Here is a 25,738-nt window from a genome sequence, read left to right as displayed (position 1 = left end):
TTGACTAAGATACCACTGTTAGGTGTAGGCTTGGGATTTGAGCATATATTTTCAGAAACCAAGGATGACAGTTCCTAGAAGGAGGTTAGCTAGGTTTATATCAGTAAAAACTAAACCACAGATCATATCAATAAGGTATGTGAGAAAATAATATTAAGCTATCCTTCACATTAAATATATACAATGTGAAGTCTAATTAGGGATTCAATTAAGGCCAGGTCTGTTCATGAAAAATGAAATAAAAAACTGAAACAGTTACCTAGGATCATTCAAACAAACAAAAAAATCGACTCTACTTGAATATCTCTCTCTCTCTCTCTCTCTCTCTCTGTCTCTCTCTCTGTCTCTCTCTCTCTCTCAACACACATATACATTTGTATGTAAAATACATAGGAAACAAGTGTCTATATTATGCATATACATATATATGCATATATATGCTTAACTGTTAATCAGGAGTCTTTTTTACATGAACTGTCTAAATAATTTCGATTTCATTTTACAGATTACTTAGTGTAAAGTAGCTGCTATATAAAAATCTTTTTCTAGAAAATATTTGTCATGAATTTCTATGAATGTACATAAACTTTTCATGTGATAGTGTTTGCTTATGTCACTCTGCTTATTAAATCTATAAAAATCTAGTATTTCTAATTAGACCCAATTTAAAAACATTATTAATTCTCTAGGTTAACCTTATTGTAAAATTCAAACCTATTTTCAAAAGGAGTTTACGTTTCTTGGTGCATCTACTCTTACACATAGCAGCCAGTAGATGGAAGCATTTTCCTTTTAAATTTATTGAGAATTCAGAAATAAATTTTCCTTCTGATAATCTAAATGGTAGAAACTGCAAAAAGATACATGCTATCCCAAATGGCACAAATTTAAAACTACAATTTACTTGAATTTTGAGAAAATTTTAAAATTGGAATATAAGATTTTCATTATTTTTCCTTTCCTTAAAACATCAGGAATAGGGATTGTACCTATAATTTCACTGATATTGGAAACTTGTGGATGATGAAATTCCTACAAAAGTAGATAAGTATCTTCTCTGGATCTTAGAGTCTTAAAGTTACCTAGATCCCTGAGAGATCAAGTGATTGAACCAAAATTTCACAGTTAACATGTATCAGATATACAGCTTGGACTTAGATCTTCCTTATTTTCACTCAAGGAACAGAAAACCAAATTAACTGATTCAGGAATCAGTATATTGCTGTGGTTCTTACCAAGTGATGCATGCCTTTCCACACTGATGTCACTTTACTATCAATATTTTTCATTAAAAACATCATAGCCTGCAGGAATCTGTCTTCTCTCTTTTAAACCATTTTAGGATGTGCAATATGTATATCAGTGAAGGTTACTTCTCTGATCAGAGACATCAGTAGTACTGCCCTTTTCCAGTGATCCCTTGGTCCTTGCTTTCCTCTTGTCTAAGCTGTTTTCTCTCTCCTACCCCCAACCTAAGTAACATTTTTGTGTATTTTCTCTAAAAACACACTGTTTTTACAATGAAAATGCACTGTTTTGCAATGAAAAAATCAACTGCCTCTCCCAACAATTGATCTGTTTTGATCACTAACATAGATGAAATAGTCAGAAAGAAATTGGATTGGTATTTCATTAATCTGATCCATTGCTCAATGCTTAAATACTATAACATTTGGAAGAAGAAAACAAAATTAATTAGTTTGGTGGAAATTAAATAGATGTATAGACCTGCCTTCAAATTATTCTATGTATAGAACTGACACAGTGGATTGAACTCATTTAGAATATTGTTGACTCTTTAAAGGATCATAAGAATTGTGGCTTTCTACAATGAGTTGATAAGTCAAACTAATAAATGTATACTCTGCCACAATCTGAAGCAGTGTGGTTAGGGTACCTGTAATCAACCTTACCTCATACCCAGAGGTACATTTCATGTTGAGGTAATGGTTTAGACCTGCACTTCAGTTCTGAAGAGAAGAAGAGTTAAGCTATGATTGAGAACTTCAACTCTGATAATAGCTTTTAAGAACTCGTTACTTTTATATGTATTAAGTACACTTAATCAGCTCATATTTCATTGAAAGTTCATTTGTCCATTCAATCTTTATGCTTTTAAAGACAAAATGGCTATTATGTTTAAATAAATTTCACACAAAACAATAGGTTAAAAGTACAGATGTCCATTTTATTAAAGGGACACAGATAATGGCCAAAATGTAGATGATATTTATAATGGTCCACTTAAGGTGATTCAAATTTTTGTGATATTTGCATTCATGCTACTCAGTCAATCACATCTTTGTTATTAATGTTGGGCACTTGCAGAATTAGCACACAAATAAGTCCATTAGTCAATTTATTTACCAGCCAAAGCCTTCTCTGGTTCCTAATTTCAGTGTGATTCTACCCCTTGCCCAATGACCAATGAGTGGAAATAGTATTGGGTGAACTGAACCATTCCATTCTTGACATTATAGTTATAAATGAAATCAGAGAAAAAGGAAATCACACCTGTGTGGAAGGGTGGTTCACAGGTTCTCCTGAGAAAGGCAACTAAAAGAGGTATTTTTGTGATGCCTTTGTCCAAAAGCAATAATAAACATTTCCATGGACCGTTAGGTGATTTCATCTCATATTGCAGGGTTCATGAAAGCATTTGTAAAAATCAAATCACCATGACGATAATTGCAGCTTTTATGACAATATCTGTTGTAGAGGGTGAAAAATAAATAATTCCATGATGAATTCTATAAAGCCATCTCAGTTAAATCAACTGTTAATTTGGTATGTGACAACTTTGATGCAAAGGTAAGGAAGGACAGTAAAAATACTTTGGAAAGCATAATTCAAGAATGGAAAATAACAATGTTCAAAGGCTTAGAAACTATTGAGAATCTTCTGACATAGCATAAATACTCCATGAAAAAAGTTACTATGCATAGAAAACACAACATAATAATATATACATGCCAACTAAAATATCGTAATAGTAATGAAAAGATTAATTACCAATATGAGTCATTTCCAAATAAATGTTTTGGGTTCTACCATTTGGCTATCAAAAAAAAAGAGAAAAATCATGACTAAATAAGAAGAAAACAAAGTGAAAACAGGGCATCCAAGTGAGGAAATGTCAATTTAAATAATTAGTGACATTAAATTGATGAAGCAAATTAAAGAGAGATATCATAGTCTTAATAGATCTGAATTGTTGTACTGAAGAAACTGAGCTCCAGAGATGTTAAGCAATTTGTCCAATTTGAACAGGTCATAATCCAGAGCTAGGATTTCAACTCAGATCTTCTTATATCATATCCAGTAATTTCTTATTTGTTGATGTAAATTGGTTAGCACAATGGGGGACATTATGCTCTATCCCATTAAGGAATTATTTCTGTCAGAAAATGTGGTCTGAGTCTCCCAAGTGGTAAAGTCAAATGTATATACCCCACATAACTGAAATGTTTATCAATCTTATAACTTTTACCAAATGAATCATGCAAATATCTGTAGCATCCATTCCATGTTAGGTGAGAAAAATCAAAGGTAAACATGACCAAATTGACCAGATTTCTCTTTTCTTAGCTTAATTTTTCTCCACATATAACCATTCTTTAGATAACCAAAGCATCTGAAGAGGGAACTTCTCTATATCTGGCAGACATTTTTCTCAGAGAGGTCTTTAATATTGCTATAAACATCAACAGAGACCAAGTCACCATTCCCAGCTTTGACATCATACACTAATCTGGGCATTATTGACTAATCCCATTTGGGATCAAGCTCACAGGACTGGTTTTATTAGGAAAAGAAATTACTTATGTGCCTCAATATGAAGAGCCATCACTTTGTATAGAAAGAGCTGGATATATGAGTATGATATTATGAGTTCATCTGAAAAATATCTATATATTTCTAAATTGCCACCTTTTTAGAACCCAAAGTGCTGCTTTGTTTCTTCTTTTAAACATAAACTATCTCATTTTCCATCATTGTATTTCCACTGCAATGATTTCATTAGAGTAATATGCAGATTTTCCTTAAAAAATCATTATTTATGGACTTCTGTTATCTCTTGCTGAATTAATAGCTTAGTGACTTTTTACATTTTCAATTGGGTGCTGTTAACTTTTATACTATCATTTTATGAAATACTAATGAAAGAATCATTTCCTCTAAGTTCAGAGTTCTGGACATGAGATTTAATAAATGCTTCTTTTATTGATTGTGTACTATCCCATCCTTCTTTTGTTGTTGTTGTTACCATCTTCCCTTAAGGAAGAAAGATCATTCTAAAATAGCTTGGTCCCATAATTGGCTCTCTCTTGGTAGTTAATCATTTCTAAACAGCTTGTTTCTAAACTAATACCATAAGTGCTCTTGTTCCCAAGATATGGCTCCCACATACCTTTTGTCGTGTAATTCTCCCTGGCTCTTCTACTGAAATCAAAGTAGTTTTTGATTTCTTGCATTTCATTTTTCTCTCTTATTTTTTTCTACAATGTTCTCTCCATTATGTTCAAGTTCTTTATCACTTTTGCCACATTTCAAGGCTACTCTCTATATTTACATTTTTCCAGTAAGAAGAATTTTTGATGCTGAGAGGATTATAATCCAATTCTACCTCCCTTCCTCAATTTCAAATTATTTAAACAAGTTTTCTCTTATCTCTGGCCTCCTAATTGTGCATGTGTGTGTGTATATATATATATATATATATATATATATATATATATATATATATATATATATATATATATAATATGTGTATACATATTTATCATATATACATTTATTTTTATAGTACAAATATTTTTCCTTATATTCACTACATATATATCCCCTGCCATTTTAGCACTTAAATCCCATTTATTTCTCACAGCCTCTTTTTTATTACTTTCTATTGTTATCGTTCATATAGATCATCTTTGGTGGTCTGGAACTCTTCAGAGACTGGCCTCTAGTAATAATGTCAATAAAAGGTCTTGTTCCTTTTGAGTCCCATTTCAATAAGAGATTTGGGTATAAAGACTCCGGGCTCTGCATCCTGGAGCTCCAGGAACAATACATGAGATGGTGTAACATACAATAAGCATGGATCTTATTTTAAATGGCAGTTATTCCATTAAAAGAATTCCAAATAGGAGTGATATTTTGGATTTTAAGAAAGTTTCAATTAGATATAGACATATTTTTAGACATATTCTTGCTCAAACTGAAAAGTCACTGGAAGAAGGTTTAGTTGATTATAAGACCTCTGAAAGACATGTAGAGTTTCTTGCCACCAGTGACCTCATTCTGTGTGAGTATAGGCCATATAGCTATCCCAAGGTTTTGAGATATTCATGAGGGTAAAGTTTGGGGAAGGATGTTGGGATATGATAAGAATATATTACTTGATGGAGTCAATGGTGCAAGTACTAAAGCTCTGTGTATCTCTGGTTTATATTAAGATAATCACACTATTATTTTATTGCTACTATATTAAATACACCAAATGAACCCAAAGTTGCAAAATAGAAACTTTGATTATTAGAAAGTAAACCCACTTGTCCTTTCTTATCTTGCCAGCCAAGATGCCAAAAGGGAAGAAGGTTGCTCCAGCACCCACTATTTCAAAGAACTAGGAGACCAAGAGAGTTGTCAATACTCTTTTTTGAGAAGTAGGACAAGCACTTTGACTTTGGTCAGGACATCCAGACTCAAAAGAAACCTCATTGCACTTTTCAGATGGCCTCAATACCCAAACTGAAGAATCAAAAGTCTAACCTTTATAAACACTTGAAAGTGCCACTGGCAATTAACCAGCTCACCAAGCTTTAGAACATCACACAGCTATTTAAATGCTTGAAGTGGCTCACAAGTACAAACCTGAGACAAAACAGCAGCAGAAGAAAAGCTGACTTAGGCTGAATAAAAAGTGTAGATAAAGGAATGTCTCTAAGAAGAGACCACCAGTGCTCAGAGGAGATGTTAACACTGTTGCTATCCTGGAAGAAAAGAAGAAAGCAAGATGGAGAAGTAGAAAGACATACACATATGCTAGCTCCAAACCCACAGCCCATAAAATACCTGTAAAGAAGAACTTCCAACAAATTCTGGAGCAGCAGAAGCCACAGAACAACAGAGTGGAGGAGATTTCTGTTCCAGAGATCCCTGAAAACCTGATGAGAAAGGTCTGTCGTCCACCAGACCCAGAACAGAGACCAACCCTGCCTTGGCCACATGGCGCCAAGGGGAGCAGATCCGAGAAGGCTTCAGGGAAGGAAACTCCAGCAGCCTCGCAGGTCCCTCCACCCACAGGTGGCAAAGGTCAGTGAGAGAGTCTTTTTGGCTGGTGAGAGGGGAGTGGGGTATCCCCATAACTCAGAACCCCTCGGGAGGCAGTAGCAGAGGCAGCAGCAGACAGGGGCTCCCAAAGCAGGCAGGAGCCTTGATCCATTGTTGAAGGTCTCCATATAAACCCCCTGAGGGAACTGAGCCCCATGTGGTAGCCCTGCCCCAACCCAAGCACTTGAACTTAATGTCACACTGAATAGCAGCCCTGCCCCCACCAAAAGCCCTGAGGCTGGGAAGCAGCATTTGAATCTCAGACCCCAGGGGCTGGCTGGGTGGATCTGGAGGTGAGGTGGGTGTGGAGAGGACACTCAGAAGCCAAATAACTGGCTGGGAAGATGCCCAGAAAAGGGGGGAAAAAATAAGACCGTAGAAGGTTACTTTCTTGGTGAACAGATATCTCCTCCCTTCCTTTCAGATGAGAAGGAACAATGCTTACCATCAGGGAAAGACACAGAAATCAAGGCTTCTGTATCCCAAACATCCAAAATAAATATTCAATGGGCTCAGGCAATGGAAGAGCTCAAAAAAGATTTTGAAAATCAAGTTAGAGGGGTAGAGGAAAAACTGGGAAGAGAAATGAGAGAGATGAAAGAAAAGCATGAAAAGCAGGTCAACACCTTGCTAAAGGAGATCCAAAAAAATGCTGAAGAAAATAACACCTTGAAAAATAGGCTAACTCAATTGGCAAAAGAGGCTCAAAAAGCCAATGAGAGAAGAATGCTTTCAAAAGCAGAATTAGCCAAATGGAAAAGGAAGTTCAAAAGCTCACTGAAGAAAATAGTTCTTTCAAAATTAGAATGGAACAGATGGAGGCTAATGACTTTATGAGAAACCAAGAAATCACAAAACAAAACCAAAAGAATGAAAAAATGGAAGATAATATGAAATATCTCATTGGAAAAATAACTGACCTGGAAAATAGATCCAGGAGAGATAATTTAAAAATTATGGGACTACCTGAAAGCCATGATCAAAAAAAGAGCCTAGACACCATCTTTCATGAAATTATCAAGGAAAACTGCCCTGAGACTCTAGAACCAGAGGGCAAAATAAGTATTCAAGGAATCCACCAATCACTGCCTGAAAGAGATGCAAAAAGAGAAACTCCTAGGGACATTGTGGCCAAATTCCAGAGTTCCCTGGTCAAGGAGAAAATATTGCAAGCAGCTAGAAAGAAACAATTCTAGTACTGTGGAAATACAATCAGGATAATACAAGATCTAGCAGCTTATACATTAAGGGATCGAAGGGTATGGAATATCATATTCCAGAAGTCAAAAGAACTAGGACTAAAACCAAGAATCACCTACCCAGCAAAACTGAGTATAATACTTCAGGGTAAAACATGGTCTTTCAATGAAATTGGGGACTTTCAAGCATTCTTGATGAAAAGACCAGAGCTGAAAAGAAAATTTGACTTTCAAACACAAGAATGAAGAGAAGCATGAAAAGGTAAACAGCAAAGAGAAGTCATAAGGAACTTACTAAGGTTGAACTGTTTACATTCCTATATGGAAAGACAATATTTGTAACTCTTGAAACTTTTCAGTATCTGGGTAGTGGGTGGGATTACATACACACACACACATGCACACATACACACACACAGAGACAGAGAGCACAGAGTGAATGGAATAGGATGGGACCATATCTTTAAAAAATGAAAGTAAGCAGTGAGAGAGAAATATATTGGGAGGAGAAAGGGAGAAATGGAATGGGGCAAATTATCTCTCATAAAAGTGGCAGGCAAAAGACTTTTTAGTGGAGGGAAAAAGAGGGGAGGTGAGAGAAAAACCTGAAGTTTACTCTCATCACGTTCGACTAAAGGAAGGAATAAAATGCACACTCATTTTGGTATGAAAACCTATCTTACAAAATAGGAAAGTGGGAGACAAGGGGATAAGTAGGGTGGGGGGGATGATGGAAGGGAGGACATGGGGAGGAGGGAGCAATTTGAGGTCGACACTCATGGGGAGGAACAGGATCAAAAGAGAATAGAAGTAATGGGGGACAGGATAGGATGGAGGGAAATATAGTTAGTCTTATACAACACAACTATTATGGAAGTCATTTGCAAAACTACACACATATGGCCTATGTTGAATTGCTTGCCTTCCCAAAGGGAATGGGTGGGGAGGGAGGAATGAAGAGAAGTTGGAACTGAAAGTTTTAGGAACAACTCTCGAGTACTGTTCTCACTACTAGGAAATAAGAAATACAGGTAATGGGGTATAGAAAGTTATCTGGCCCTACAGGACAAAAGAAAAGCTGGGGATAAGGAAAGGGAGGGATGTTAGAAGAGAGGGCAGATTGGTGATAGTGGCAGTTAGAATGCTTGGTGTTTTGGGGTTGTGGGAGGGGAGAAATGGGATGAAAATTTGGAACCCAAAATTTTGTGGAAATCAATGTTAAAAATCAACTAAATAAATTTAAAAAAGAAAAGAAAACAAGAAAGCACAGTTCACAGTGATTACACATGATGTAGATGCAATTGAGCTAATGGTTTTCCTACCTCTTTTGTGCTGAAAAATGGCATTTGCTTACTATATTATCAAAGATAAAGCCAGACTGGTTCATTTGTTCACACAAAGATCTGCATAAGCATTGCCTTCACACAGGTTAATCCTGGAGGTAAGGGAACCTGCCTAAATTGGTAGAAGCAGCCAAAACCAATTACAATTACAGATATGATGAGATATGTCGCTGGGGTGACAATGTTTGGGTCCAAAATCAGTGATTCACAAATGCCAAGCTAGAAAAGGCAAAAGCTAAGGAACTTTCAACCAAATTGTGTTAAAAGTATGTTTGATTTTCCCTACATAAAAATAAAAAAACAAATGAAATGAAAACAAAACCAAAAAAGAAACAAACCAACAAAATTAGAAAGTGTGACCTTAGGTATAGGACAAGAAACAGGACACTGGAGGGAACAAAAGAAAGTTCAGTCTTCATAAGCATGTGAAGCATTCTTTGCTAATTAAATCTTTAGGATGACTTTAGAGCATGCACAGCCATTGTTTCTAAAATGTTTACTACATGAAGAACAGCAGCTTTTCAAATGCTTGGAGAGACAGAACTGAGTATGATCACAAAAGGAACTAAGTGGATGCTTGCTCTCTCTTTTCTGCTTGATTTTATTCAAGTGAAAAGTTCTTTAAATATCCAGGTAGAAAGAGAAAATTCTCCTTGAGAAAGCTTGGCAATATTTTTCCTCTTTTGTTTGAGTCTGTAACTGTATAGTCATATTTTGCAAATTGTTTCTTTTACAAGCCAAACCAGTTTCTTTTGAGATAAATATTGTAGATTTCTCCATTTTTGAATGTTTATTTATATATAAATATAATTAATTAAATGACCTCTGTTATATTATAAATCCTTTGCAAATATTGATATTGCAGCTTGTATGAGAAGTATTGATTTGCCTCACTAAAATGTTGGTGATTTGCTGATCAATATTCATATTTTTGATTTCTTGGAACTTTGCTTCTCTCTAGGCTTGGCTGATTTCAAAATCAATTAGGGACTTTGGCTCTCTGACTTCTAGAGGATCCCTTTCCTTGTTCTTTTGAAACTTACAAGACTGCAGTCTATATCGGTATTGTTCAAACTGATGTTAGTAAAGAATCCAACCAACAGGGACAGAAGCAGTGAAATGGCATGGCCATGTTCTCATGGGTCACATATTGGCAGGTTTGGGTGGGAAGACCTAAGGCCTCTACCCTGCCCCCCATTCCCTGGAGTTTACAATAATCCTCATTTGAATACAAGTGGATCAGAAAAGGATCTGAGTCACCTAGTTAGGGCCTTTTATAAACATTCTTACTTTCAGGTTATCAGCTAATCAAAAAGTTCCTCTTTTTCAGTGGTAAGCAAAACAGAAATAATTATTGCCAAAGCTTTGAAGTTCACATAGAGATTGAATCAATAGAGCATGCCATACACTCTTCTAAAGACCAAGCTCTTATTGGTCATTCCCAGTCTCCCATTCCATAAAGATGAATATAAAAATATAGTAAAATCTTTTATGCCAGATTGTCTCTATTCATACAAGAAATATTAAAAATCACTCTCAAAAGTAGTGGATACAGCCCAAGTTAACAGATCAGATATAAAGTTTAAATTAACTGGTTATTGCTGACTAAAAACATTTTTTTGAAGTGAGGATAAGGAAATGATATGGCTTAATTATCTCATTGGCTTTGATATATCAACTACATTCCCTCAAAAAAACTACATCTTTGTTAAATGAACAACATTGGGAAAATATGTTGTTAATTAAGAATAATTACTTAAACTATTCAACAGGTTTATCCTTAATGGTAGAAAAAGTCTTCACTACCACCCAAAATATGATTAGTTTTCTCGCGTGTGTGTGTGTTTTGTGGGGTGAAGGAAAGGGTGATCAAGGGGTATTACTATTCTTCTGCAGGATTTGATTGCAAAGGAGGAGTTCCTTCTAGAGGACATTTGCCATTACCTACTGAAAATAGCAATATATCCTAAGATATCCTTCAGAATGTTCTTCATTTTATCCAAGGGATTCACTGTGGGTCAATGCAATCTTATTTGATGTCTTTATGTTTTGTTTTGTCTTGTAGAAAAATCTTGTTCATGAATGTAGGGAGAAAGAGAGAGAGAAAAAGTGAGAGACAAAAAGACAGATAAAGACACGGAACTAAAGAGAAAGACAAGAGAAGCAGAAAGATCAAGAAACAGACAATGAAAAGATTTTTCTTTTTAAAATTGACTAAGCATCTTCAACTCATAGTTTGTATGAGTCAGATTTAAGAGAAAAACCTGACACCAAAATCAAAGTTATGGGAGTAATCTCAAACATATCCAATCTATTTTAATTTAATTTACACAAGCCAATTTTCACTAAACATTCTGTTATTTTGTATGAAATGCACTCCAAGTTATAATTCTTCAAAGGCAGGGACACATCTCTTTATAATAATTTTTGGTATTCTTTAACCTTAACATATTGCATCTAAAATAGGTTGAAAACCTATTTGGGTGCTTGCTGAGTACAGCTTCCCCAGTCTGTGCACATAAATTCAAACTCCAAATTTACATTTTAGTTTGAGAGTGTATTCTTCCCTATTTTAGGGGGTCCAGAGCTATTATACTATTTAGCACAATCTCATGTGAAAAAACTATTGCTTACAAAATGACCATCACTAAGAGTAATGAAGGTGCTTCTAATGACAATTTGGCATATTCTAAAATCCTGGCATAACTTTCCACAGGTTTTATAACATTCAAGAAGAATTACTGGTATCTGCTAACTGCTACATCTACCCAAAGTCAAAATTTATCAAAATTGCTAAATTGAGAAGTGATACTGCAATTTTTATGAAGTTACATGATTAAAGTATACGTGGTCCTTGCCAAAAAAAGCATTGTTGCTATTTATACCTAAACAGAGTTACTAAAACAGTTGATCACTTTGTATAAATATAATTTGCATTTATTTCTCTTCTTATATGCTGTATGTACACACATACAGTCATAGATTGTATTATAATGTATAGTAACCTCATTGATGGAAAGGAGTATTACAAAATCACAGAACATTACAATGGGAAGGAACCTCAGTGGTCATCTTATCCAACTCACACCATGAAAAGAATGTGTGCTATTATATACAACATAAGTTGTCATATAACCACTGACTGAGGGCCTCCAATGAGAGGGAACCTGCTACTTCCAGAGTCAGCCCATTTTACTTATGGAGAACTCTGCTTGGAACTTTCTGAAATGTATTTTATTGTATAGTATTAGTGTTATTATTTTTTTGGGGGGGATATCAAGCCTAAATTTTCCTTTCAGTAACTTTTTTTCCTTGTTCTTGCTCTTGCTTTCTGTGGCCAAACTGAAAAATTAAATAGTTCTTTCAATGTCCACCAGAACATGAGTACAGTGTTCCAGATTTTGTCTTATCAGGGAAGAGTATTGGGAGATTATTCCACCTCTTTATTTCTAAAGCTAATTCTCTTAATTCAGCTAAAGTCTAGTTAGTGTTTTGGCTCACAATAAGTAGGTAGATAGATGGAAAAAATAATATGTAGTCCTTGTAATTATTTCCACATAGCAATTTATTGATTGCTTTACATAATGGTATCCTGAATGCTGCCCTGGCAGTATATCTGAGTTCAAACTGTGACCCAGTCATACAATTGGTAATTACCACTTAACCTTTCTGTCCCTTAGTTATCTCATCTATAAAATGAAGATCAAAATAACATCTAATTTGTAAGGTCATTATGAAGATGAAACTATTGTTATTCAGTCATTTTTCAGTTGTGTCCAACTATTTGTGACAACATTTGGGGTTTTCTTGGCAGAGAACATCGTGTGGTTTGCCTCTTTCTTCCTCTGGCTCATTTTAAAGATGAGGAAAGTGGGGCAAAGAGGGTTAAGTGACTTGCCCAGGGTCACACAGTGAGAAGCCAGATTCGAATTCATGAAGATGAGTCTTCCTGACTGCAGACATGGTATTCTATCTACTGCACCACTGAGCTGGCCCAAAGGTGAATTTAGATAGTATATATTGGGTACTTTATAAACTTTAATGCATTAGATTTGTCTTATCATAATCATCATCATCTTGATTTCTTTAGGAATAAGTTCCTATTTCCCTACTTACTTGAAAGTTTTCATTGTATAATTTATACTATATTTCCTGCATGAATTTCTCTATATTTTAATGTATTTATTTTTTTATTCACATATTGTGAATTTTAACTACTCACTACCTCAGGAAAATGAATTGTATAATTATTGAAAGGCAAATAACTAAGATATCTTTTTCAATTTTAGAAAAATAGTTTGGTTTGATGCCTAGAAAGGGATTTAAACTTTGATACCAATCCATTGTCCTGTGATTCCTTTGCTGATGTAATAAACCATGAGTGTGCTATTTTCCTGACTGAATGAAGATATTGACTTAAAAATACAATTGTATAAATAGGATGTAGAAAGCATAGGCCTTGGGCACCAATTCAACATTTCTATTTAACTTTGGTCCTTGTCTCCTTTATTTATGCTAAAATGCCTTCGGTTTAAAAAGCAAAATAAAACTCAACAAAGGATCTATCTTGTTTTCAATTCCACACCATAAAGCTAACCTTCCCAAAGCATCTTGTTGCTCTACGTTATTCAGTTCATTCATGTTTGGAAAGGAATTTAATTTTCTTTCATTGTTGCAATATGTCAGAAGATGTAGAAATGTAATAGTACACAAATTAAGATCACAGGATCATGGATTTTTGAGCTTAAAGGGAACAGAAAGTTAATTAGTCTGACATTCTCTTTTTGCTGACAAGAAAGAAGTCAAATAACTTTTTGTAAGTTCACAAAAAGAGTAAATCTTAAAATTTAAAATGTAATACACATTTTATTTCAAACATTGGCCAATTCCTGTAGAGATTCAATTCACCATTGCAGTGTGCTAAAATTTCTAAATGCTAATGCAAAATAGCAATGAGTACATTAGAACTTCTTTGTCAATCAATTGGGGTATAAGATAACGTAGGAGATAGCAAGAAACTCAATATCGAATCACACAATACCACAAAATTTGTGAATTAGAAGACCCCTTGGCACCCATATATTCCAACTCTTAACCAAAAAGTATTTCCACTGTAAAATAGCCTTCATGTGGTTATCATGTCTCTGTCTGAGCACCTCCAAAGAAGGGAGTTTCATCGCATCTTGAGGAAGCTTACTGCAGTTTTGGTCAGTGTGAATAATTAGGAAGTGTTTCCTGACACCAAGCCTAGATTTTCCTTTTGCAACTTCCTTGCATTGCTTTTGTTTCTGAATTCTAGGGCCAAAGGGAACAAGTAAACCCTTCTTCACATGATGGCCATTCTGATACTTGAAGATACTTTTATTTCTCTGTTGAGTCTTCCTTTCTCCAAGCTATCCATGCTAAGTTTCCATAACTGATCCCTACAGGTCATGAGTTCAAGCTGACCACCATCTTGGTTTTCCTCCTTTCAACACTTTCCATTTTATCAATATCTTTTTAATTGGGGGGGGGGGGTGTCAAAGTAGAGATAGGGGCAAGGATATTAGGAATAGGGAATAGTGTTAGACCTAAGATTTCAGTGCCATAAAGAACTCCCAGATGAGGAAACTTTGCCTGTTAATGTAGTGTTCAAACCTCTTCTTATCAGGTAAAACAATTCCTGAAAGCACTCAGAGATTAATTGACTTGCACATGGTTTCACAACCAGTAGTTTCTGGAAGCAGGAATTTAATCTTTTTTTTTTTTTTTACTTCAAGACCAGTTCTTTATTCATTATACATTGCTGCTTCTCTGTATTGACCAGAATTGAACAATTTTTTCAGGTAAATATGAGAAAAGAACCTCCCCATTGCTGGCAAATATGTCCTCCTTAAATATTCTTAGTAGACAGTATTTTTTTTTTTGGCTGTCACAGCACATTGCTAACTCATATTGATTGTCTGGGCAGCTGGGTTGTTCAGGGAACAGAGTGCCCAGCCTGGAGTCAGGATGATGTAAATTCAAATTTAGACAGACTCTTACTAGCTGTGTGATCCTGGGCAAGTCACCTAACTTTGTGTGCCTCAGTTTCTTTATCTGTAAATGAGCCAGAGAAGGAAAAAGGCAAATTACTCAAGGATCTCTGTCAAGAAAACTCCACATGGGGTCACATAGAGTCAAGTCTGACTGAAAAAAAATGATTAAATATTGAATTTGCAGTCCATTAAAGCCCTCAAATCTTTTCCATAGCACACACTGACTATATCTGCTTTTTCCATTTTACTCTTATGAAGGGTACTGTTTTTGTACAAAAGCACAAAACTTTGCACTTATTCCTATAATTTCATTTTATTAGTTTGAGCCCAATGTTCCACTATGTCAAGATTCTTTTTGATTCTGACTCTTTCATCAAGTATATTAATACTTCCCTGATATGTATTATCTGAAAACTTGATGAGGATATATGCCTTTATCAGTTACTGATCACAATGCTAAACATCACCGGTCCCTAGGGTGCCTCATTGGAGACTTCTTGCAATATTGATATTGAATCATTAATAACTCCCTTTTTGAGTCCCTCTTACCAAAGCAGATCACAATCTAAGTGCATGATCATTTATGCTATATCTGCTGATTTTCTCACAAGAATGTGGATGCTTTTCTCACAAGTATTATATATTTTAAATAAATAATTCTGAAACAAATAGCAAACATTTACTCAATAAATGAAGAACAATTTTGATTTGGACTGAGGAGAGGAAGAAGCAAAATAACATATAGAAATGCAGTAAATTCGGGCCTCAGTCAGTTACTAGCTGTGATCCTGGGGAAGTTACGTGACCTCTATCTGTCTTAGTTTCCTCTTCTATAAAATGGGGATAATAGTCATACCACATAAGCTATAGTTAGAATAAAATGAGATAAAATTTTGTAAAGCACTTTTCAAACCTTAAAGTGCCATATAAATGCTATGTATCATACAGGTATATCATAGAGTTCCTAATTCTATGATGATTTTCTCAGAATCAAAAAGCAAGTGATATCATTAGGTTTCTGTTTTACCATTGAAAGATCTGCACATAAAAAGACATAATTCAAGCCCTCTATGTAGGGGCAATAGAACATAGATGGATGAAGATGTTGTGGCAAATGTGAGGCCAATGATGTGTTAAGTGATAAGCTTTTGAATGGATAAAATATTGACATAGTAGATGATGAGAAAAAAAAGTCATTGCTTAATATCACTGATGCATTTAGTCACCAAAGTGAAGGGTTAAAATTCATCATAAAGTCTGTCCTTTTGAGAAGTATAGCCTATGCATGTATGTACTTGTCTAGCCTGATGGAGCCCAGCATAGTAGAGGAGAAGGCAGAGAGGATCCTCATCTCCTCTGCTTCCAGGAACAGGTATAATTGTTGTGTTTCTTTCCAGAAATAGGAAGAAGGAGCTGGAAATTTCATAATATATAAAGCTGAACAAAAGAAATACACTACATATACAGTATTCTTGTTGTTTTATATCATACATGAAAGAGCTATGCTTTCTTTACATTAGAAAACTAATGGGGACTATGTGGAAAATCTTTCCATTTGAGATTATGACCCAACTACGAGTTAATAAACAAACCTTAAGGAGAAGCCGATGGTACATAGAGGTGTTATAGCTATTCACTGTGAAGGCAGAATCTGAGACTCAGCTATGCTTAATCCAAGCCCAGGATTCTATCTGTGCTGCTCCTTTTTATGTGACAAGTAATTGAAATTTACAAGGAAATAGATTTTAATTTTTTTATAAGCCATACCATCATCAGCCTCATATCAAAACAAGTTCAGTGCTTAAACAAATGTATATATAGGTATATACGTATATTGTGTGTGTATACACACACATACATATTCATAAATATACATGTATACATACACATAGACACACATATATCTTCATGCATTCATGCATAAAAGGCCTCTAAGTCAGTTATTTTCAGTATTGCCTGATTTAAAAGGACACTCTCAATTTTTCCATTTCACTGTATTTCTTGGCAGGACAATTTCTTTTTTCTTTGCTTTTTTTTGAGATTAACAAACATTCAGATAACAGGTAAACAAACATGTCATGGTAAGTTCATGTGGAATTTTTACTTAAGCAAAGAAAATTACAAAGTTTTGCTTTTGTTAGCTTTTAACTTTAAGTATAAATATTAAATCGGGTCACCTTAATTTGTTGCCTCACATAGTATTCAATTTCATTAGCTTTAAGAGAAAAAAAATCCTATCTTATTATCAATTTTATTTGAGAGCAGTAATCTAATTCCCATTGATTATGAGTAAACCTCTTCCATACCCATCTGCTGCTAGGCTAGTACAAATCAGTGCATCTATAAGCATCAATATGCACTAAACAATCAATGAAGAAGTGAAATAATTATTTATTGTTCAGTGATTTTGCTTACATTTAAAGGAAACACAGTGAGAATGCCCAATATGCTTTAGGAATAAGCGTAAATGATCTCTGAGTCAAAATAAAGTATGCTTTTCTAAGTTTCTTGCAAATAAATGGAAGGAGATGAGAAGCAAAATGTCGAGGAATTTTTATCGGAGAGAACTAAGAAGGTCATCAGGATCCTCTTCTGTTTCATTTTTTAGACAATGTGATCATGGTAGAGTTGTCTGAAACTGAAGAACAAGGCTAGAATAATTTGCTGTGATTCACTAAAACACTTCTGTAAGCCATAGAATGAATGTTTCCAGGTTTTCACATTGCATAGACAAAGGGATAGGTTTCAGTTAAATGAATTGCTGTGGTCTAGACATGGTATGCAACATGAAAGAAACAACAACCACAAATTGGGGCATAGTTTTTGTGACTTATTGATAACATTCTCATAATGGCAAAGATGCTAGTTCCTTATTAAATTAATCATAGTCATTCATAAAATAACATGGTGGGAGACATCACTATGGCTGGTTACAAAGAATAGTTACAGGGAAGTGGGACAATGAGGTTTAGGGAGTCCTAGGCTCATTAAAGCTATTTTCCCTAAGACTTTACAGCTTTTGCATAGTTGTTGGGAAGAGTTTAAAAATAGTATTTATGTGACTCTGCCACTAAGGAATTGAGTTTTTATAAGGAATTAAAATTATTAAATGATGCCTTATAAAAACTTAACTTAAATATGAATACACTTCTTCTGATACTCTTGTAGACAAAAATAGTGACATGTCTTAGGGTGAAAAAATATTGAGATTAGCCTTTACACGAATCCTCCATAAGGAAAGGAATTTGGCTTGACATTCCTACAGAGAAAATTATGTATTTAAAGATAAAAAGTAAAGACATTTGAACAAGAATGCATTAAGTTGTTAATATATATAAATGAAATTAGTCTTAGTAAATCATTTTTTATTCACTTCTGATTCTTCATAACTCCATTTGGGGGTTCCTTGGCAAAGATATTGAAATGGCTTGCCATACCCTTCTCCAGCTCATTTTACAGATGAGGAAACTTGAAGCAAAAAATGACTTGCCCAGGGTCACATAGTCAATAAGTGTCAGATGTTAGATTTAAATTCAGAAATATGAGTCTTTCTGACTGCAGGTCCAGCACTCTTTCCACTGTGCCACCTAGCTGCTTTTGAAATTAAACACATATAATATAGCTCCCTTAGAAAATAATATTTGCTAGATGCAACAGAAAATATAATGATAAAAAATCAATAATAATTGGGATGCTTTGGGAGCAAAGGGGATGGTGTTCTCACTATTTAAAGTAGTAAAATCCTGATGCTTAGTGTACTGATATGTTGTGATTTACAGACAATAAAGATAAGCATGGAAGATATATTTTCTGGTAGTCCATGGGTTTTTGGATGTCTTGCTGTTCTAGGGAAAAAATTTCTAAAGCTAATCTCCCCTGTTTCAGAAGAAACAAAGGAATTTTAAAAATTAAAAATTTTAAAAATTAAAAATTATATGTAGAAATTAAAAAAAAATTCTAAAGCTAATCTCCCCTGTCTCAGAAGAAACAAAGGAATTTTAAAAATTGGAATTAGAAAGAATAGGGCAGGTAGATGGCTTGGTGGATAGAGCTCTGGGCCTAAAGTCAGGAAGATTCATTTTCTTGAGTTCAAATCTCACCTCAAACACTGACTAGTTGTGTGCCTCTGGTCACACACACTCTGTTTGCCTTAGTTCTTCATCTATAAAATGAGCTAGAGAAGGATATGTCAAACTACTCCAGCATTTTTGCAAATAATTCCCCATATGGTGTCACAAAGAATCAGGAATAACTGAAACAACTGATAAATAACTATTGAGTTGGGATATTGGAGAGCAATTTACTTTTAAAACTTTATAAATTTTGGACTTCAAAGAACCAAGATGGCAGAGTAAGCAGAAAATTACCTGAACTCTTTCATATTCACCTCCAAACAACTATAAAATAGTACCCCCCAAAATTCTAGAATGGTAGAACTAACAAAAACATGGTGTGAAACCACTTTCTAGCCTAAGACAACTTAGAAGGTAAGCAAGAAAGGTCTGTCTCAGGCAAAATGGGAGCACAGTGCAGAGCAGGAACTATCTCAGTTAGCCAGTAGCAGGCCTTGCCTCAACAAGTCATCAGAAGGCCCTGAGCTCTAGTGCAGCATCAGATGAATAGGCAGATGCTAGCAAAAGACTAGAACATGTGCTTCAGTGTAGCACCAGGGGAACAGGCAGATATGAGCACATACTCCCACCCTCATGTGACTCAGCACAGTAGTAGGCCAAGAACGAGTAGATCCCAGCATTAAATCACCCACATGTATCAACACAGAACTAGCAAATAGGCTGATGCCAGCACCAGATCTCTCTCCATATTCCTCATCTCATCACCAGGTAAATCACCAGATGCCAGAGGCACCATGTACCAGCAATTACCTCCACCACATTTTTGCCTCAGCATATCACTAGTGCAGTGGCCTGACCTGCACAACCCTGGTGCAGTTTGTGAGACCCCCATGGGCCTCAGGGCAGCACCAGGCACACAGCCAGGGTCTCTAGTGTCCAGCACCAGAAGCTTGGGACAGTGCCCCTTCCACCTTAGGAGCTGAACTCAGCTTTAAAAGTAACAAAATAGACTGGAACAAACAAATAAACAAGTAGAAGAAAAACTGACCATAAAAAATTATTACAGCTAAACAGAAGATCAAGATACAAACTCAGAAGAAAACAAAAATATTAAAATGTCTGCATGCAAAGCCCCAAATAAAATGGAGAATTGGCCTCAAGCCCAAAAGAAATTCCTGGAAGAGCTCAAAAAGGAGTTTAAAAACCAGTTAAGAGAGTTGAAGAAAAATTGGGAAAAGAAATTAGAGTGATACAAGAGAGTCACAAAAAAAGTAAATGGCATGATAAAGGGGGCACAGAATTGTAAAACTATATACAAAGATTTACTGAAGGCAAAAAGTAGAATTGGTCAAATGGGAATAAAAGAGGTTACAAAGCTAATTGAAGAATATAACTTCTTAAAAATTAGAATTGGACAAATAGATGGTAATGGCTCTATGAGACATCAAGAATCAAGCAAATAAAGTCAAAAGAATACAAAAATAGAAGAAAATGAAAAATGCCTCACTGGAAAAACTACTGACATGCAGGAGAGATCATTTAAGAATTCTTGCATTAGTTGAAAGCCATGAGGAAGAGAGGGGCCTGGATATCATATTCTGAGAAATTATCAAAGAAAATTGCTCTGGCATCCTAGAATCAGAGGGTAAAATAGACATTGAAAGAATCCACTGATCCATTCCAGAAAGAGATATTAAAATGAGAACTCCCAGAATCATTATAGTCAAATTCCAAAACTTCCAGGTCAAAGAGAAGATACTGCAAGCAGCCAGAAAGAAACAATTCAAATATCAGTGAGGATATTACATGTGAGGATTGGAAGCTCAATTCCGTGTGGAAGGTCTCGGGCAGGTAAAAGTGGGACTTCTAAATCTTAGAGTCTTACGAGGCCCTCCATGAACAGCGGGGATTCGAGAAGGTCAGACTGAGCTAGCTCGGCTAGCTCGGGTATTTCCGCCTCTCCCTGGGAGATACGTGATGGATGGAGTCTCCCTGCCCTCGAGGTCGTCCCGGATCTGGGCACACTATTGTTATCTAACAGCACGGTATTGAGATGCAAACTGTGTGGCTGAAGGTTAAGTAGGATTGAGGAAGCCTGAAAGTGCTCTTAGCAGGTGAGGAGCCAAGAGGACAGTAGGCTCCGCTTCTCTTCTTTTCTCTCTCCCCTCCCCCTCTCTCCCCGCTTGTACTTCTACTTCCAACCCCTTAAGAGCTTAGCCTCCTTAGGAAATCTCCCCCTCTTCCTTCTAAGGAAGACTCCCCTGCACTTGTAACTAGACCCTGAAATAAAGCTCAACCCTTGTTCGACTCTGGAATGTCCTTTCTCTCATATGTGTATCCGGTTTTGGCCAACCGAAGACCTCGGGAGGTGAGGTAAGAAAGACTCGGGTAGCCCACACAGGCCTCTAGGCTTGGCAATTACACAGTAAGGAATACACAGGACTTAGCAGTCACAACATTAAAGAATCAGAGATCATGGAATATAATATTATGCAAGGCAAAGAAGCTGGGATTATAATAAAGAACCACCTATACAAAAAAACTCAGCATCATACTTCAAGGTGATGGGATTGGGATGAAACAGAAGGCTTTCAAGTTTTCCTGCTGAAAAAAATATTAACATTCAAATACAAAACTCAAGAGAAGCATGAAAAGGTTTAAAAGATGAAAGAGAAAACATAGGGGATTTAATAAGGTTAAACTGTTTATATGCTTTCTGGGGAGAATGGTATTTGTAATTCTTAAGAATTCTATTGCTATTAGTGGAATTGGAAAGAGCATACATAGACAGAGGTGCAGGCATAAGTGATTTTGAAGGGAGAACATTAAAATAAGGGGTGACAGAAGATTTCCTTGGAAGCAGAAGGAAAGGAGAGATAAAATGGGGTAGAGATATGAAAGACATTACAGTGGAGGGGACAGTGGTAAGGTTGGTAGTCAGAAATGCTTGAACCTTATTCTCATTGGGATTGGCTCAAAAAAAGAATAGCATTACATAATCAGTTGGGAAGAGAAATTATTTTACCCTACAGAGAAGTATGACGGTAGTGGCTGATTAAGGGGTGAGAAATAATTGACAGGGGGGCAGATTAGGGGAGGCAGTGACCAGAAGCAAAACACTGGTGAGGAGGTAAAGGGTGAACAGAAAGAGAGAAGAATAAACAGAGAGGGAAATAAGATGAAGGGAAATATCTAGTAATGATAAATATGAATGTGAATGAGATAAACTCTCCCATAAAATAGAAATGGATTGCAGAGTGGATTAAAAACCAGAATCCTATGACATGTTGTTTACAGAATCACATTCAAAGCAGAGAGACACAGAGTAAAGATAAGTGACTTGAGAAAAATCTATTAAGCTTCAGTTGAAGTAAAAAAAAAAAAAAAAACAGGGGTAGCAATCATGATCAAAGCAGAAGCAAAAAAATAGATCTAATGAGAAGAAATAAGGAAGCAAATTACAACTTGCTAAAATGTGTCATAGACAATGAAATAATATCAGTACCAACCATCTATGCAATACATTCTTAAAGATGTTAAGTAGTTACATGAGGAAATAGACAGTAAAACTATACTAGTGGGATAACTGAACTTTCCCCTCTCAAAACTAGATTAATTCAACCACAAAATAAATAAGAAAGACGTTAAGGACATGAATAGAGAAAGTTAGATATGACAAACCACGGGAGAAACCTGAATGGATACAGAAAACAAATATTCCTTTTTCTCAGCAATACATCTCAATCTACACAAAAGTTGACCACAAATTAGGGGATAAAAACCTCAAAATGAAATTCAGAAAAGCAGAAAAAATAAATGCAGCCTCCTCAGGTCATAGTGTAATAAAATTAAATTCAATAAAGGGCAGTAGAAAGATAGATTAAAAATTATTTACAGAATAATCCAATCCCAAAGAACAGTGGATCAAAGAAAAAATATAGAGACAATGATTTCATTAAAAACGACAGCAATGAGACAACATATCAAAATTTATGAGATGCAGTCAAAGCGGTTTTAAGGGAAATTTTATGTCTCTAAATTCTTATATCAATAAAATAGAGAAAGAATAGATCAATGATTGGGCATAAAACCAAAACAACTAAAAAAAAACAAATTAAAAATCTCCAACTGAGTATCAAATTGGAAATTCTAAAAACCTCAAAAGTGAGATGAAAAAAACTGAATGTAGGGAACTATTGACCTAATAAATAAAACTAGGAGCTAGTTTTATGGAAAGAATGATAACAAAAGCTAATAAGATAGTTAAATCACAAGTAGTTTGATTTAAAAAATGAAAGAAGAAAACCAATTGTCCAGCATCAAAAATTAAAAAGTAAATGCACCAACAACAAAGAAAAACACTAAAGCAATCATTATAAAATACTTTTGTATAATCACATCCCAATAAATCTGACAATCTGAGCTAAATCAATGAATAAGAAAATATAAATTGCCCATAGTAACAGAAAGGGAAATAGAATACTGAACTAACCTTATCATAGAAAAATAAATTGAAGAGGGAATAAATGAACTCTCTGAGGAAAAATCCACAGAGCTAGATGCCTTCACAAGAAAATTCTATCAAACCTTTATAGAACAAGTGCTTTCAATTCTATATAAACTACTTGAAAAAATAGTTGAAAAAGGATTCCTCTCAAATTCCTCTTATTAGCACAAAAATGGTGTTAATAACTAAACCAGGAAAACTTTAGACAGAGAAAGAAAAGAATAAATTAATTTCCCTAACAAATATTGATGGAAATTTTTTAAATACAATACAGGAAACAGATTATAATAATATACCACAAGGATCATATACTATGACCAGGGAAAATTTATATCAGGAATGCCCAGTTGATTCAATGTGAGGAATACTATCAGCATAATTGACCATAGCAGCAACAAAACAAACTTACACTATATTATTATCTGAATAGAGGCAGAAAGAGTTTTTGGCAAAATATAGCACCCATTCCAATTAAACACACTAGGGAGTGTAGGAATAAGTGGAGCTTTCCTTAAAATAAGAATTATTTATCTAAAACCATCATCAAGCATTATCTGTAATGGGGATAAGCTAAAAGCCTTTCCAATAAGATCTAGGGTGAAGTAAGGGAGTACATTAGCATCACTATTATTCAAAATTGTGCTAGAAATTTTAACTATGGCAATAAGAGAAGAAAAAGAAATGGAAGGAAATCAAACAGGAAATGAGGGGAAAAACTATCACCTTTGCAGATGGTGTGATGGTATACTTAGAGAATCCTAGAGAATGAACTAAAAACTACTTGAAATAATTAACAACTTTAGCAAAGTTGTGGGATACAAAAACCCAAACAAATCATCCCTCAGCAGAAAGAGACAGAAATTCCATTTAAACACAGCATAGACAGTACTTGGGAGTTTATCTGCCAACTATATGAACACAATCACAAAAGTTTTCACACAAATAAAAACAGATCTAAACTATTAGAAAAGTATCAGGTGCTAATAAGTAGGCTGATTATGCATAATAAAATGACAGTTTTGCCTAAATTAATTTACTTATTCAATGCCATACCAAACAAATCACCAATAATTATTTTGTAGAGCAAATTCATCTGGAAGGACAAAAGGTCAATAACTTATAGAGAATTTATGGGAAAAAATGGAAAGGAAAGAGTCCTAGCTATATCAGATCTCAAACTGTATTGTAAAGTGGTAATCATCTAAACTATCTGATAATGGCTAAGAAATAGAGTGGTGGATCAGTGGAATCAGTTAGGCACACAAGACACAGTAGCAAATTATCATGGTAATCTAGTGTTGGATAAAACCAAAGACCCCAACTTCTGGAATAAGAACTCACTATGTAACAAAAAATTCTAGGAAAACTGGAAAATAATATGGCAGAAACTAGGCATAAACCAACATCTCACACTACATGCCAAGATAAGGTCAAAATAGGTAAATGATTGAGAAATAAAGGGTGATACCATAAGCAAATTAGGAGAGCAGGGAATAATTTCCCTGTCAGATCAGTGGAGAAGGGAAAAATTTATGACCAAAGAAAAGACAGAGAGAATTATGAAATATAATATAAACAATTTTGATTATGTTAAATTAAAAAGTTTTTGCTCAAACAAAATTAATTCAACCAAGGTTTAAAGGAAAGCAGAAAGCTGGGAAATAATCTTTATAGCAAGTGTCATTAATAAACACCTCATTTCTCAGATACATAGAGAACTGATTCAAATATGTAAAAATACAAGTCACTTCCCAGTTCATAAATGGTCAAAGGTTATGAACAGTTTTCAGATGTAGAAATGAAAGCTATTTATATTCATATGAAGAAATATTCTAAAGCACTATGGATCAGAGAAATGCAAATTAAAACTCTGAGATACTACCTCACATCTATTTGATTCACTAATATGACAGAAAAGTAAAAAGAAAATTGTTGGAAAGGATATGGGAAAATTGGAACACTAATGCATTAGTGATGGAGTTGTGAACTAATCCAATCATTCTGGAGAGCCATTTAGAAATATTCTCAAAGGATTAGAAAACTGTGCATACCGACCCAGAAATAGCATTACTAGGTCTGTATCCCCCCCAAAAAAAAAGATCACAAAAAGATAAAAAGGGCTTACATGTACAAAAATATTTATAACAACTCTTTTGTGGTGGCAAAAAATTCAAAATTGAGAAGATGACCATCAATTGGGGAAAAGTTGAACAAATTGTGGTATATGAATGTAATGGAATAATATTGTACTATGAGAAATGATGAG

General features: G+C 34.9%; 1 protein-coding gene and 1 pseudogene across 3 annotated transcripts in view; one reads left to right on the top strand and one right to left on the bottom strand.

Moving 5' to 3' along the window:
- The window catches only part of GALNT13 (polypeptide N-acetylgalactosaminyltransferase 13), an 800,956-nt gene that overhangs the window by 171,578 nt on the left and 603,640 nt on the right, over positions 1-25,738 (bottom strand). The window lies entirely within an intron of this gene.
- Positions 5,580-9,139, top strand: LOC140503210 (large ribosomal subunit protein eL8 pseudogene; annotated as a pseudogene).

This window comes from Notamacropus eugenii, chromosome 5 (genome assembly GCF_028372415.1).
Source record: "Notamacropus eugenii isolate mMacEug1 chromosome 5, mMacEug1.pri_v2, whole genome shotgun sequence".
Taxonomy (NCBI): domain Eukaryota; kingdom Metazoa; phylum Chordata; class Mammalia; order Diprotodontia; family Macropodidae; genus Notamacropus; species Notamacropus eugenii.
This window is presented reverse-complemented; position numbering and strand designations above follow the sequence as displayed.